Here is a 13,209-nt window from a genome sequence, read left to right as displayed (position 1 = left end):
GAAAGTTAGAGTGTCAGTCCTCTTGTACTTAAGTCGGCATTGTGCACTTTTTGTATTAATTTCGGATGCAATTTCTTTGTTTCTTCGACAATATGAAGGTCCAAGGGATACAGTAAAACTGAAGTGAAGCATCGGAATCTAAAACTGGACTCACAGGAGAGGTTCAAATCATAGAAAGTTAGAGTGTCAGTCCTCTTGTACTTAAGTCGGCATTGTGCCTTTTGTATAAAATTCGGATGCTATTTCTGTGATTCATCGTCAATAAGAAGGTCCAAGGGATACAGTAAACCGGAAGTGAAGCATCGGAATGTAAAACTGCATTCACAGGAGAGGTTCAAATCATAGAAAGTTAGAGTGTCAGTCCTCTTGTACTTAAGTCGGCATTGTGCCTTTTGTATTAAATTCGGATGCTATTTCTGTGATTCATCGTCAATAAGAAGGTCCAAGGGATACAGTAAACCGGAAATGAAGCATCGGAATGTAAAACTGCATTCACAGGAGAGGTTCAAATCATAGAAAGTTAAAGTGTCAATCCTCTTGTACTTAAGTCGGCGTTGTGCATTTTGTATTAAATTCGGATGCAATTTCTTTGTTTCTTCGACAATATGAAGGTCCAAGGGATACAGTAAAACTGAAGTGAAGCATCGGAATCTAAAACTGGACTCACAGGAGAGGTTCCAATCACAGAAAGTTAGAGTGTCAGTCCGCTTGTACTTAAGTTGGCAATGTGCCTTATGTATTAAATTCGGATACAACTTCTGTGTTTCATCGTCAATAAGAAGGACCAAGGCATACAGTAAACCTGAAGTGAAGCATCGGAATCTAAAACTGGACTCAGAGGAGAGGTTCAAATCATAGAATGATACAGTGTCAGTCATCTTGTACTTAAGTCGTCATTGTGCCTTTTGTATTAAATTCGGATGCTATTTCTGTGATTAATCGTCAATAAGAAGGTCCAAGGGATACAGTAAACCGGAAGTGAAGCATCGGAATGTAAAACTGCATTCACAGGAGAGGTTCAAATCATAGAAAGTTAGAGTGTCAGTCCTCTTGTACTTAAGTCGGCATTGTGCATTTTGTATTAAATTCGGATGCAATTTCTTTGTTTCTTCGACAATATGAAGGTCCAAGGGATACAGTAAAACTGAAGTGAAGCATCGGAATCTAAAACTGGACTCACAGGAGAGGTTCAAATCATAGAAAGTTAGAGTGTCAGTCCTCTTGTACTTAAGTCGGCATTGTGAGTTTTGTATTAAATTCGGATGCAATTTCTGTGTTTCGTCGTCAATTATAAGGTCCAAGGGATACAGTAAACCTGAAGTGAAGCATCGGAATCTAAAACTGGACTCACAGGAGACGTTCAAATCATAGAAAGTTAGAGTGTCATTCCTCTTGTACTTCGGTCGGCATTGTGCCTTTTGTATTAAATTCGGATGCAATTTCTGTGTTTCATCGTCAATAAGATGGTAGAAGGGATACAGTAAACCTAAAGTGAAGCATTGGAATCTGTAACTGGACTCACAGGAGAGGTTCAAATCATAGATAGTTAGAGTGTCAGTCCTCTTGTACTTAAGTCGGCATTGTGCCTAGTGTATTACATTTGGATGCAATTTCTGTGTTTCATCGTCAATAAGAAGGTCCATGGGATACATTAAACCTGAAGTGATGCATCGGAATCTAAAACTGGACCCACAGGAGAGGTTCAAATCATAGAGATTTAGAGTGTCAGTCCTCCTGTACTTAAGTCGGCTCTGTGCCTCTTGTATTAGATTCGGAATCTATTTCTGTGTTTCATCGTCAATAAGAAGGTCCAAGGGATACAGTAAACCTGAAGTGAAGCATTGGAATCTGTAACTGGACTCACAGGAGAGGTTTAAATCATAGAAAGTTAGAGTGTCAGTCCTCTTGTACTTAAGTCAACATTGTGCCCTTTGTATTAAATTCGGATGCAATTTCTGTGTTTCATCGTAAATAAGAAGGTCCAAGGGATACAGTAAACCGGAAGTGAAGCATCGGAATCTAAAAATGGAATCACAGGGGAGGTCCAAATCATAGAAAGTCAGAGTGTCACTCTTCTTGTACTTAAGTCGGCATTGTGCCTTTTGTATTAAATTCGGATGCAATTTCTTTGTTTCTTCGACAATATGAAGGTCCAAGGGATACAGTAAAACTGAAGTGAAGCATCGGAATCAAAACTGGACTCACAGGAGAGGTTCAATTCATAGAAAGTTAGAGTGTCAGTCCTCTTGTACTTAAGTCGGCATTGTGCCTTTTGTATTAAATTCGGATGCTATTTCTGTGATTCATCGTCAATACGAAGGTCCAAGGGATACAGTAAACCGGAAGTGAAGCATCGGAATGTAAAACTGCATTCACAGGAGAGGTTCAAATCATAGAAAGTTAGAGTGTCAGTCCTCTTGTACTTAAGTCGGCATTGTGCCTTTTGTATTAAATTCGGATGCTATTTCTGTGATTCAGCGTCAATAAGAAAGTCCAAGGGAAACAGTAAACCGGAAATGAAGCATCGGAATGTAAAACTGCATTCACAGGAGAGGTTCAAATCATAGAAAGTTAAAGTGTCAGTCCTCTTGTACTTAAGTCGGCATTGTGCATTTTGTATTAAATTCGGATGCAATTCCTTTGTTTCTTCGACAATATGAAGGTCCAAGGGATACAGTAAAACTGAAGTGAAGCATCGGAATCTAAAACTGGACTCACAGGAGAGGTTCAAATCGCAGAAAGTTAGCGTGTCAGTCCGCTTGTACTTAAGTTGGCAATGTGCCTTATGTATTAAGTTCGGATACAACTTCTGTGTTTCATCGTCAATAAGAAGGACCAAGGCATACAGTAAACCTGAAGTGAAGCATCGGAATCTAAAACTGGACTCAGAGGAGAGGTTCAAATCATAGAATGATACAGTGTCTGTCCTCTTGTACTTAAGTCGGCATTGTGCCTTTTGTATTAAATTCGGATGCTATTTCTGTCATTCATCGTCAATAAGAAGGTCCAAGGGATACAGTAAACCGGAAGTGAAGCATCGGAATGTAAAACTGCATTCACAGGAGTGGTTCAAATCATAGAAAGTTAGAGTGTCAGTCCTCTTGTACTTAAGTCGGCATTGTGCATTTTGTATTAAATTCGATGCATTTTCTTTGTTTCTTCGACAATATGAAGATCCAAGGGATACAGTAAAACTGAAGTGAAGCATCGGAATCTAAAACTGGACTCACAGGAGAGGTTCAAATCATAGAAAGTTAGAGTGTCAGTCCTCTTGTACATAAGTCGTCATTGTGAGTTTTGTATTAAATTTGGATGCAATTTCTGTGTTTCGTCGTCAATAATAAGGTCCAAGGGATACAGTAAACCTGAAGTGAAGCATCGGAATCTAAAACTGGACTCACAGGAGACGTTCAAATCATAGAAAGATAGAGTGTCAGTCCTCTTAAACTTAAGTCGGCATTGTGCCTTTTGTATTGCATTCGGATGCAATTTCTGTGTTTCATCGTCAATAAGAAGGTCCAAGTGATGCAGTAAACCTGAAGTGAAGCATCGGAATCTAAAACTGGACTCACAGGAGAGGTTCAAATCGTTGAAAGTTAGAGTGTCAGTCCTCTTGTACTTAAGTCGGCATTGTGCCTTTTATATTAAATTCGGATGCAATTTCTGTGTTTCATCGTCAATAAGAAGGTCCAAGGGATACAGTAAACCTGAAGTGAAGCATCGAGATCTAAAACTCGACTCACAGGAGAGGTTCAAATCATTGAATGTTAGAGTGTCAGTCCTTTTGTACTTAAGTCAGCATTGTGCCTTTTGTATTAAATTCGGATGCAATTTCTGTATTTCATCGTCAATTAGAAGGTCCATGGTATACTGTAAACCTGAAGTGAAGCATCGGAATCTAAAACTCGACTCACAGGAGAGGTTAAAATCATAGAAAGATAGAGTGTCAGTCCTCTTGTAGTTAAGTCGGCATTGTGCGTTTTGTATTAAATTCGGATGCAATTTCTGTGTTTCATCATCAATAAGAGGGTCCAAGGTATACAGTAAACCTGAAGTGAAGCATCGGAATCTAAAACTGGACTCACAGGAGAGGTTCAAATTATAGAAAAATAGTGTGTCAGTCCTCTTGTACTTAAGTCTGCATTGTGCCGTTTGTATTAAATTCCGATGCAATTTCTGTGTTTCATCGTCAATAAGAAGGTCCATGGGATACATTAAACCTGAAGTGATGCATCGGAATCTAAAACTGGACTCACAGGAGAGGTTCAAATCATAGAAAGTTAGAGTGTCAGTCCTCTTGTACTTAAGTCGGCATTGTGCCTTTTATATTAAATTCGGATGCAATTTCTTTGTTTCATCGTCAATAAGTAGGTCCAAGGGATATAGTAAACCTGAAGTGAAGCATCGAGTTCTAAAACTCGACTCACAGGAGAGGTTCAAATCACAGAAAGTTAGAGTGTCAGTCCTCTTGTACTTAAGTCGGCATTGTGCCTTTTATATTAAATTCAGATGCAATTTCTGTGTTTCATCGTCAATAAGAAGGTCCAAGGGATACAGTAAACCTGAAGTGAAGCATCGAGATCTAAATCCCGACTCACAGGAGAGGTTCAAATCATTGAATGTTAGAGTGTCAGTCCTCTTGTTCTTAAGTCGGCATTCTGCCGTTTGTATTACATTCAGTGGCAATTTCTGTGTTTCACCGTCAATAAGAAGGTCCAGGGGATACAGTAAACCTGAAGTGAATCATCGGAATCTAAAACTGAACTCACAGGAGAGGTTCAAATCATAGAAAGTTAGAGTGTCAGTCCTCTTGCACTAAAGTCGGCATTGTGCCTTTTGTATTACATTTGGATGCAATATCTGTGTTTCATCGTCAATAAGAAGGTTCAAGGGATACAGTAAACCTGAAGTGAAGCATCGGAATCTATAACTGGACTCACAGGAGAGGTTCAAATCATAGAAAGTTAGTGTGTCAGTCCTCTTGTACTTAAGTCGGTATTGTGCCGTTTGTATTACATTCAGTTGCAATTTCTGTGTTTCATCGTCAATAAGAAGGTCCAAGGGATACAGTAAACCTGACGTGAAGCATCGGAATCGAAAACTGGACTCACAGGAGAGGTTCAAATCATAGAATGTTAGAGTGTCAGTCCTCTCGTACATAAGTCGGCATTACGCCTTTTGTATTAAATTCGGATGGAATTTCTGTGTTTCATCGTCAATAAAAAGGTCCAAGGGATACAGTAAACCTGAAGTGAAGCATCGAGATCTAAAACTCGACTCACAGGAGAGGTTCAAATCATTGAATGTTAGATTGTCAGTGCTCTTGTACTTAAGTCGGCATTCTGCGGTTTGTATTACATTCAGTTGCAATTTCTGTGTTTCATCGTCAATAAGAAGGTCCAAGGGATACAGTAAACCTTAAGTGAATCATCGGAATCTAAAACTGAACTTACAGGAGAGGTTCAAATCATAGAAAGTTAGTGTGTCAGTCCTCTTGTACTTAAGTCGGCTTTGTGCCTTTTGTATTAAATTCGGATGCAATATCTGTGTTTCATCGTCAATAAGAACGTCCAAGGGATACAGTAAGCCTGAAGAGAAGCATCGAATCTAAAACTAGACTCACAGGAGAGGTTCGAATCACAGAAAGTTAGAGTGTCAGTCCTCTTGTACTTAAGTCGGCATTGTGCCTTTTGTATTAAATACGGATGCAATTTCTGTGTTTCATCGCCAATAAGAAGGTCCAAGGGATGCAGTAAACCTAAAGTGAAGCATCTGAATATAAAACTGGACTCACAGGAGAGGTTCAAATCATAGAAAGTTAGAGTGTCAGTCCTTTTATACTTAAGTCAGCGTTGTGCCTTTTGTACTAAATTCGGATGCAATTTCTGTGTTTCGTCGTCAATAAGAAGGTCCAAGTGATACAGTAAACCTGAAGTGAAGCATCGGAATCTAAAACTGGACCCACAGGAGAGGTTCAAATCATAGAAAGTTAGAGTGTCAGTTCTCTTGTACTTAAGTCTGCATTGTGCCTTTTGTATTAAATTCTGATGCAATTTCTGTGTTTCATCGTCAATAAGAAGGTCCAAGGGATACACTAAACCTGAAGTGAAGCATCGAGATTTAAAACTCGACTCACAGGAGAGGTTCAAATCATTGAATTTTAGAGTGTCAGTCCTCTTGTACTTAAGTCGGCATTCTGCCGTTTGTATTACATTCCGTTGCAATTTCTGTGTTTCATCGTCAATAAGAAGGTCCAGGGGATACAGTAAACCTGAAGTGAATCATCGGAATCTAAAACTGAACTCACAGGAGAGGTTCAAATCATAGAAAGTTAGAGTGTCAGTCCTCTTGTACTAAAGTCGGCATTGTGCCTTTTGTATTACATTTGGATGCAATATCTGTGCTTCATCGTCAATAAGAAGGTCCAAGGGATACAGTAAACCTAAAGTGAAGCATCGGAATCTAAAACTGGACAAACAGGAGAGGTTCAAATCATAAAAAGTTAGAGAGTCAGTCCTCTAGTACTTAAGTCGACTTTGGTCCTTTTGTATTAAATTCGGATGCAATATCTGTATTTCATCGTCAATAAGAACGTCCAAGGGATACAGTAAACCTGAAGAGAAGCATCGAATCTAAAACTGGACTCACAGGAGAGGATCAAATCATAGAAAGTTAGAGTGTCAGTCCTCTTGTACTGAAGTCGGCATTGTGCCTTTTGTATTAAATTCGGATGCAATTTCTGTGTTTCATTGCCAATAAGAATGTCCAAGGGATACAGTAAACCTGAAGTGAAGCATCGGAATCTAAAACTGGACTCACAGGAGACGTTCAAATCATAGAAAGTTAGTGTGTAAGTCCTCTTGTACTTAAGTCGGCGTTGTGCCGTTTGTATAACATTCAGTTGCAATTTCTGTGTTTCATCTTCAATAAGAAGGTCCAAGGGATACAGTAAACCTGAAGTGAAGCATCAGAACCTAAAACTGGACTCACAGGAGAGGTTGAATTCATAGAAAGTAAGATTGTGAGGCTACTTGTACTTAAGTTGCCATTGTGCCTTTTGTATTAAATTCGGATGCAATTTCTGTGTTTCATCGTCAATACGAAAGTCCAAGAGATACAGTAAACCTTAAGTGAGGCATCGGAATCTAAAACTGGACTCACAGGAGAGGTTCAAATCATAGAAAGTTAGAGTGTCAGTCCCCTTGTACTTAAGTCTGCATTGTGCCTTTTGTATTAAATTCGGATGCAATTTCTGTGTTTCATCGTCAATAAGAAGGTCCAAGGGATACACTAAACCTGAAGCGAAGCATCGAGATCTAAAACTCGACTCACAGGAGAGGTTCAAATCATTGAATTTTAGAGTGTCAGTCCTCTTGTACTTAAGTCGGCATTCTGCCGTTTGTATTACATTCCGTTGCAATTTCTGTGTTTCATCGTCAATAAGAAGGTCCAAGGGATACAGTAAACCTGAAGTGAATCATCGGAATCTAAAACTGAACTCACAGGAGAGGTTCAAATCATAGAAAGTTAGAGTGTCAGTCCTCTTGTACTAATGTCGGCATTGTGCCTTTTGTATTACATTTGGATGCAATATCTGTGCTTCATCGTCAATAAGAAGGTCCAAGGGATACAGTAAACCTAAAGTGAAGCATCGGAATCTAAAACTGGACTCACAGGAGAGGTTCAAAACATAAAAAGTTAGAGAGTCAGTCCTCTTGTACTTAAGTCTACTTTGGGCCTTTTGTATTAAATTCGGATGCAATATCTGTGTTTCATCGTCAATAAGAACGTCCAAGGGATACAGTAAACCTGAAGAGAAGCATCGAATCTAAAACTGGACTCACAGGAGAGGTTCAAATCATAGAAAGTTAGAGTGTCAGTCCTCTTGTACATAAGTCGGCATTGTGCCTTTTGTATTAAATTCGGATGCAATTTCTGTGTTTCATTGCCAATAAGAAGGTCCAAGGGATGCAGTAAACCTAAAGTGATGCATCGGAATCTAAAACTCGACTCACAGGAGAGGTTCAAATCATAGTACGGTAGAGTGTCAGTCCTCTTGTACTTAAGTCGGCATTGTGCCGTTTGTATTAAATTCGGATGCAATTTCTGTGTTTCATCGTCAATAAGAAGGTCCAAGGGATACAGTAAACCTGAAGTGAAGCATCGGAATCTAAAACTGGACTCACAGGAGAGGTTGAATTCATAGAAAATTAGAGTGTCAGTCCTCTTGTACTTAAGTCGGCATTGTGCGTTTTGAATTTAATTCCGATGGAATTTCTGTGCTTCATCGTGAATAAGAAGGTCCAAGGGATACAGTAAACCTCAAGTGAAGCATCGGAATCTAAAACTGGACTTAGGGGAGAGGTTCAAATCATAGAAAGTTAGAGTGTCAGTCCTCTTGTACTAAAGTCGGCATTGTGCCTTTTGTATTACATTTGGATGCAATATCTGTGTTTCATCGTCAATAAGAAGGTCCAAGGGATACAGTAAACCTGAAGTGAAGCATCGGAATCTAAAATTGGACTCACAGGAGAGGTTCAAATCATAGTAAGTTAGTGTGTAAGTCCTCTCGTACTTAGGTCGGCATTGTGCCGTTTGTATTACATTCAGTTGCAATTTCTGTGTTTCATCGACAATAAGAAGGTCCAAGGGATACAGTAAACCTGAAGTGAAGCATCGGAATCTAAAACTGGACTCACAGGAGAGGTTCAAATCATAGCAAGTTAGAGTGTCAGTTCTCTTGTACTTAAGTCTGCATTTAGCCTTTTGTATTAAATTCGGATGCGATTTCTGTGTTTCATCGTCAATAAGAAGGTCCAAGGGATACAGTAAACCTGAAGTGAAGCATCGAGATCTAAAACTCGACTCACAGGAGAGGTTCAAATCATTGAATTTTAGAGTGTCAGTCCTCTCGTACTTAAGTCGGCATTCTGCCGTTTGTATTACATTCCGTTGCAATTTCTGTGTTTCATCGTCAATAAGAAGGTCTAAGGGATACAGTAAACCTGAAGTGAATCACCGGAATCTAAAACTGAACTCACAGGAGAGGTTCAAATCATAGAAAGTTAGAGTGTCAGTCCTCTTGTGCTAAAGTCGGCATTGTGCCTTTTGTATTACATTTGGATGCAATATCTGTGCTTCATCGTCAATAAGAAGGTCCAAGGGATACAGTAAATCTGAAGTGAAGCATCGGAATCTAAAACTGGACTCACAGGAGAGGTTCAAATCATAAAAAGTTTAAGAGTCAGTCCTCTTGTACTTAAGTCGGCTTTGGGCCTTTTGTATTAAATTCGGATGCAATATATGTGTTTCATCGTCAATACGATCGTCCAAGGGATGCAGTAAACCTGAAGAGAAGCATCGAATCTAAAACTGGACTCACAGGAAAGGTTCAAATCATAGAAAGTTTGAGTGTCGGTCCTCTTGTAGTTAAGTCGGCATTGTGCGTTTTGTATGACATTCGGATGCAATTTCTGTGTTTCATCGCCAATAAGAAGGTCCAAGGGATGCAGTAAACCTAAAGTGAAGCATCGGAATCTAAAACTGGACTCACAGGAGTGGTTCAGATCATAGTAAGTTAGAGTGTCAGTCCTCTTGTACTTAAGTCGGCATTCCGCCTTTTGTATTAAATTCAGATGCAATATCTGTTTTTCATCGTCAATAAGAAGGTCCAAGGGATACAGTAAACCTGAAGTGAAGCATCGGAATCTAAAACTGGACTTAGGGGAGAGGTTCAAATCATAGAAAGTTATAGTGTCAGTCCTCTTGTACTCAAGTCACCATTGTGCCTTTTGTATGAAATTCTAATGCAATTTCTGTGTTTCATCGTCAATAAGAAGGTCCAAGGTATACAGTAAATCTGAAGTGCAGCATCGGAATCTAAAACTCGACTCACAGGAGCGGTTCAAATCATAGTACGGTAGAGTGTCAGTCCTCTTGTACTTAAGTCGGCATTGTGCCGTTTGTATTAAATTCGGATGCAATTTCTGTGTTTCATCGTCAATAAGAAGGTCCAAGGGATACAGTAAACCTGAAGTGAAGCATCGGAATCTAAAACTGGACTCACAGGAGAGGTTGAATTCATAGAAAGTTAGAGTGTCAGTCTTCTTGTACTAAAGTCGGCATTGTGCCTTTTGTAGTACATTTGGATGCAATATCTGTGTTTCATCGTCAATAAGAAGGTCCAAGGGATACAGTAAACCTGAAGTGAAGCATCGGAATCTAAAACTGGACTCACAGGAGAGGTTCAAATCATAGAAATTTAGTGTGTAAGTCCTCTCGTACTTAAGTCGGCATTGTGCCGTTTGTATTACATTCAGTTGCAATTTCTGTGTTTCATCGACAATAAGAAGGTCCAAGGGATACAGTAAACCTAAGGTGAACCATCGGAATCTAAAAGTGGACTCACAGGAGAGGTTCAAATCATAGAAAGTTAGTGTGTCAGTCCTCTTGTACTTAAGTCGGCATTGTGCCGTTTGTATTACATTCAGTTGCAATTTCTGTGTTTCATCGTCAATAAGAAGGTCCAAGGGATATAGTAAAACTGAAGTGAAGCATCGTAATCTAAAACTGGACTCACAGGAGAGGTTGAATATCATAGAAAGTTAGATTGTCAGGCTACTTGTACTTAAGTTGCCATTGTGGCTTTTGTATTAAATTCGGATGCAATTTCTGTGTTTCATCGTCAATAAGAAGGTCCAAGGGATACAGTAAACCTGAAGTGAAGCATCGGAATCTAAAACTGGACTCACAGGAGAGGTTCAAATCATAGAAAGTTAGTGTGTCAGTCCTCTTGTACTTAAGTCTGCATTTAGCCTTTTGTATTAAATTCGGATGCGATTTCTGTGTTTCATCGTCAATAAGAAGGTCCAAGGGATACAGTAAACCTGAAGTGAAGCATCGAGATCTAAAACTCGACTCACAGGAGAGGTTCAAATCATTGAATTTTAGAGTGTCAGTCCTCTCCTACTTAAGTCGGCATTCTGCCGTTTGTATTACATTCCGTTGCAATTTCTGTGTTTCATCGTCAATAAGAAGGTCCAAGGGATACAGTAAACCTGAAGTGAATCACCGGAATCTAAAACTGAACTCACAGGAGAGGTTCAAATCATAGAAAGTTAGAGTGTCAGTCCTCGTGTACTAAAGTCCGCATTGTGCCTTTTGTATTACATTTGGATGCAATATCTGTGCTTCATCGTCAATAAGAAGGTCCAAGGGATACAGTAAACCTGAAGTGAAGCATCGGAATCTAAAACTGGACTCACAGGAGAGGTTGAATTCATAGAAAGTTAGAGTGTCAGTCTTCTTGTACTTAAGTCGGCATTGTGCCTTTTGAATTTAATTCCGATGGAATTTCTGTGCTTCATCGTGAATCAGAAGGTCCAAGGGATACAGTAAACCTGAAGTGAAGCATCGGAATCTAAAACTGGACTTAGGGGAGAGGTTCAAATCAAACAAAGTTAGAGTGTCAGTCCTCTTGTACAAAAGTCGGCATTGTGCCTTTTGTATTACATTTGGATGCAATATCTGTGTTTCATCGTCAATAAGAAGGTCCAAGGGATACAGTAAACCTGAAGTGAAACATCGGAATCTAAAACTGGACTCACAGGAGAGGTTCAAATCATTGAAAGTTAGTTTGTCAGTCCTCTTGTACTTAAGTCGGCATTGTGCCGTTTGTATTACATTCAGTTGCAATTTCTGTGTTTCATCGTCAATAAGAAGGTCCAAGGGATATAGTAAACCTGAAGTGAAGCATCGGAATCTAAAACTGGACTCACAGGAGAGGTTGAATTTCATAGAAAGTTAGATTGTCAGGCTACTTGTACTTAAGTTTCCATTGTGGCTTTTGTATTAAATTCGGATGCAATTTCTGTGTTTCATCGTCAATAAGAAGGTGCAAGGGATACAGTAAACCTGAAGTGAAGCATCGGAATCTAAAACTGGACTCACAGGAGAGGTTCAAATCATAGAAAGTTAGTGTGTCAGTCCTCTTGTACTTAAGTCTGCATTTAGCCTTTTGTATTAAATTCGGATGCGATTTCTGTGTTTCATCGTCAATAAGAAGGTCCAAGGGATACAGTAAACCTGAAGTGAAGCATCGGAATCTAAAACTGGACTCACAGGAGAGGTTCAAATCATAGAAAGTTAGTGTGTCAGTCCTCTTGTACTTAAGTCTGCATTTAGCATTTTGTATTAAATTCGGATGCGATTTCTGTGTTTCATCGTCAATAAGAAGGTCCAAGGGATACAGTAAACCTGAAGTGAAGCATCGAGATCTAAAACTCGACTCACAGGAGAGGTTCAAATCATTGAATTTTAGAGTGTCAGTCCTCTCCTACTTAAGTCGGTATTCTGCCGTTTGTATTACATTCCGTTGCAATTTCTGTGTTTCATCGTCAATAAGAAGGTCCAAGGGATACAGTAAACCTGAAGTGAATCACCGGAATCTAAAACTGAACTCACAGGAGAGGTTGAAATCATAGAAAGTTAGAGTGTCAGTCCTCGTGTACTAAAGTCGGCATTGTGCCTTTTGTATTACATTTGGATGCAATATCTGTGCTTCATCGTCAATAAGAAGGTCCAAGGGATACAGTAAACCTGAAGTGAAGCATCGGAATCTAAAACTGGACTCACAGGAGAGGTTGAATTCATAGAAAGTTAGAGTGTCAGTCTTCTTGTACTTAAGTCGGCATTGTGCCTTTTGAATTTAATTCCGATGGAATTTCTGTGCTTCATCGTGAATCAGAAGGTCCAAGGGATACAGTAAACCTGAAGTGAAGCATCGGAATCTAAAACTGGACTTAGGGGAGAGGTTCAAATCAAACAAAGTTAGAGTGTCAGTCCTCTTGTACTTAAGGCGGCATTGTGCCTTTTGTATTACATTTGGATGCAATATCTGTGTTTCATCGTCAATAAGAAGATCCAAGGGATACAGTAAACCTGAAGTGAAACATCGGATCTAAAACTGGACTCACAGGAGAGGTTCAAATCATAGAAAGTTAGTGTGTAAGTCCTCTCGTACTTAAGTCGGCATTGTGCCGTTTGTACTACATTCAGTTGCAATTTCTGTGTTTCATCGACAATAAGAAGTTCCAAGGGGTACAGTAAACCTGAGGTGAAGCAACGGAATCTAAAACTGGACTCACAGGAGAGGTTCAAATCATAGAAAGTTAGTTTGTCAGTCCTCTTGTACTTAAGTCGGCATTGTGC

This window comes from Schistocerca americana, chromosome X (genome assembly GCF_021461395.2).
Source record: "Schistocerca americana isolate TAMUIC-IGC-003095 chromosome X, iqSchAmer2.1, whole genome shotgun sequence".
Classification (NCBI taxonomy): domain Eukaryota; kingdom Metazoa; phylum Arthropoda; class Insecta; order Orthoptera; family Acrididae; genus Schistocerca; species Schistocerca americana.
This window is presented reverse-complemented; position numbering follows the sequence as displayed.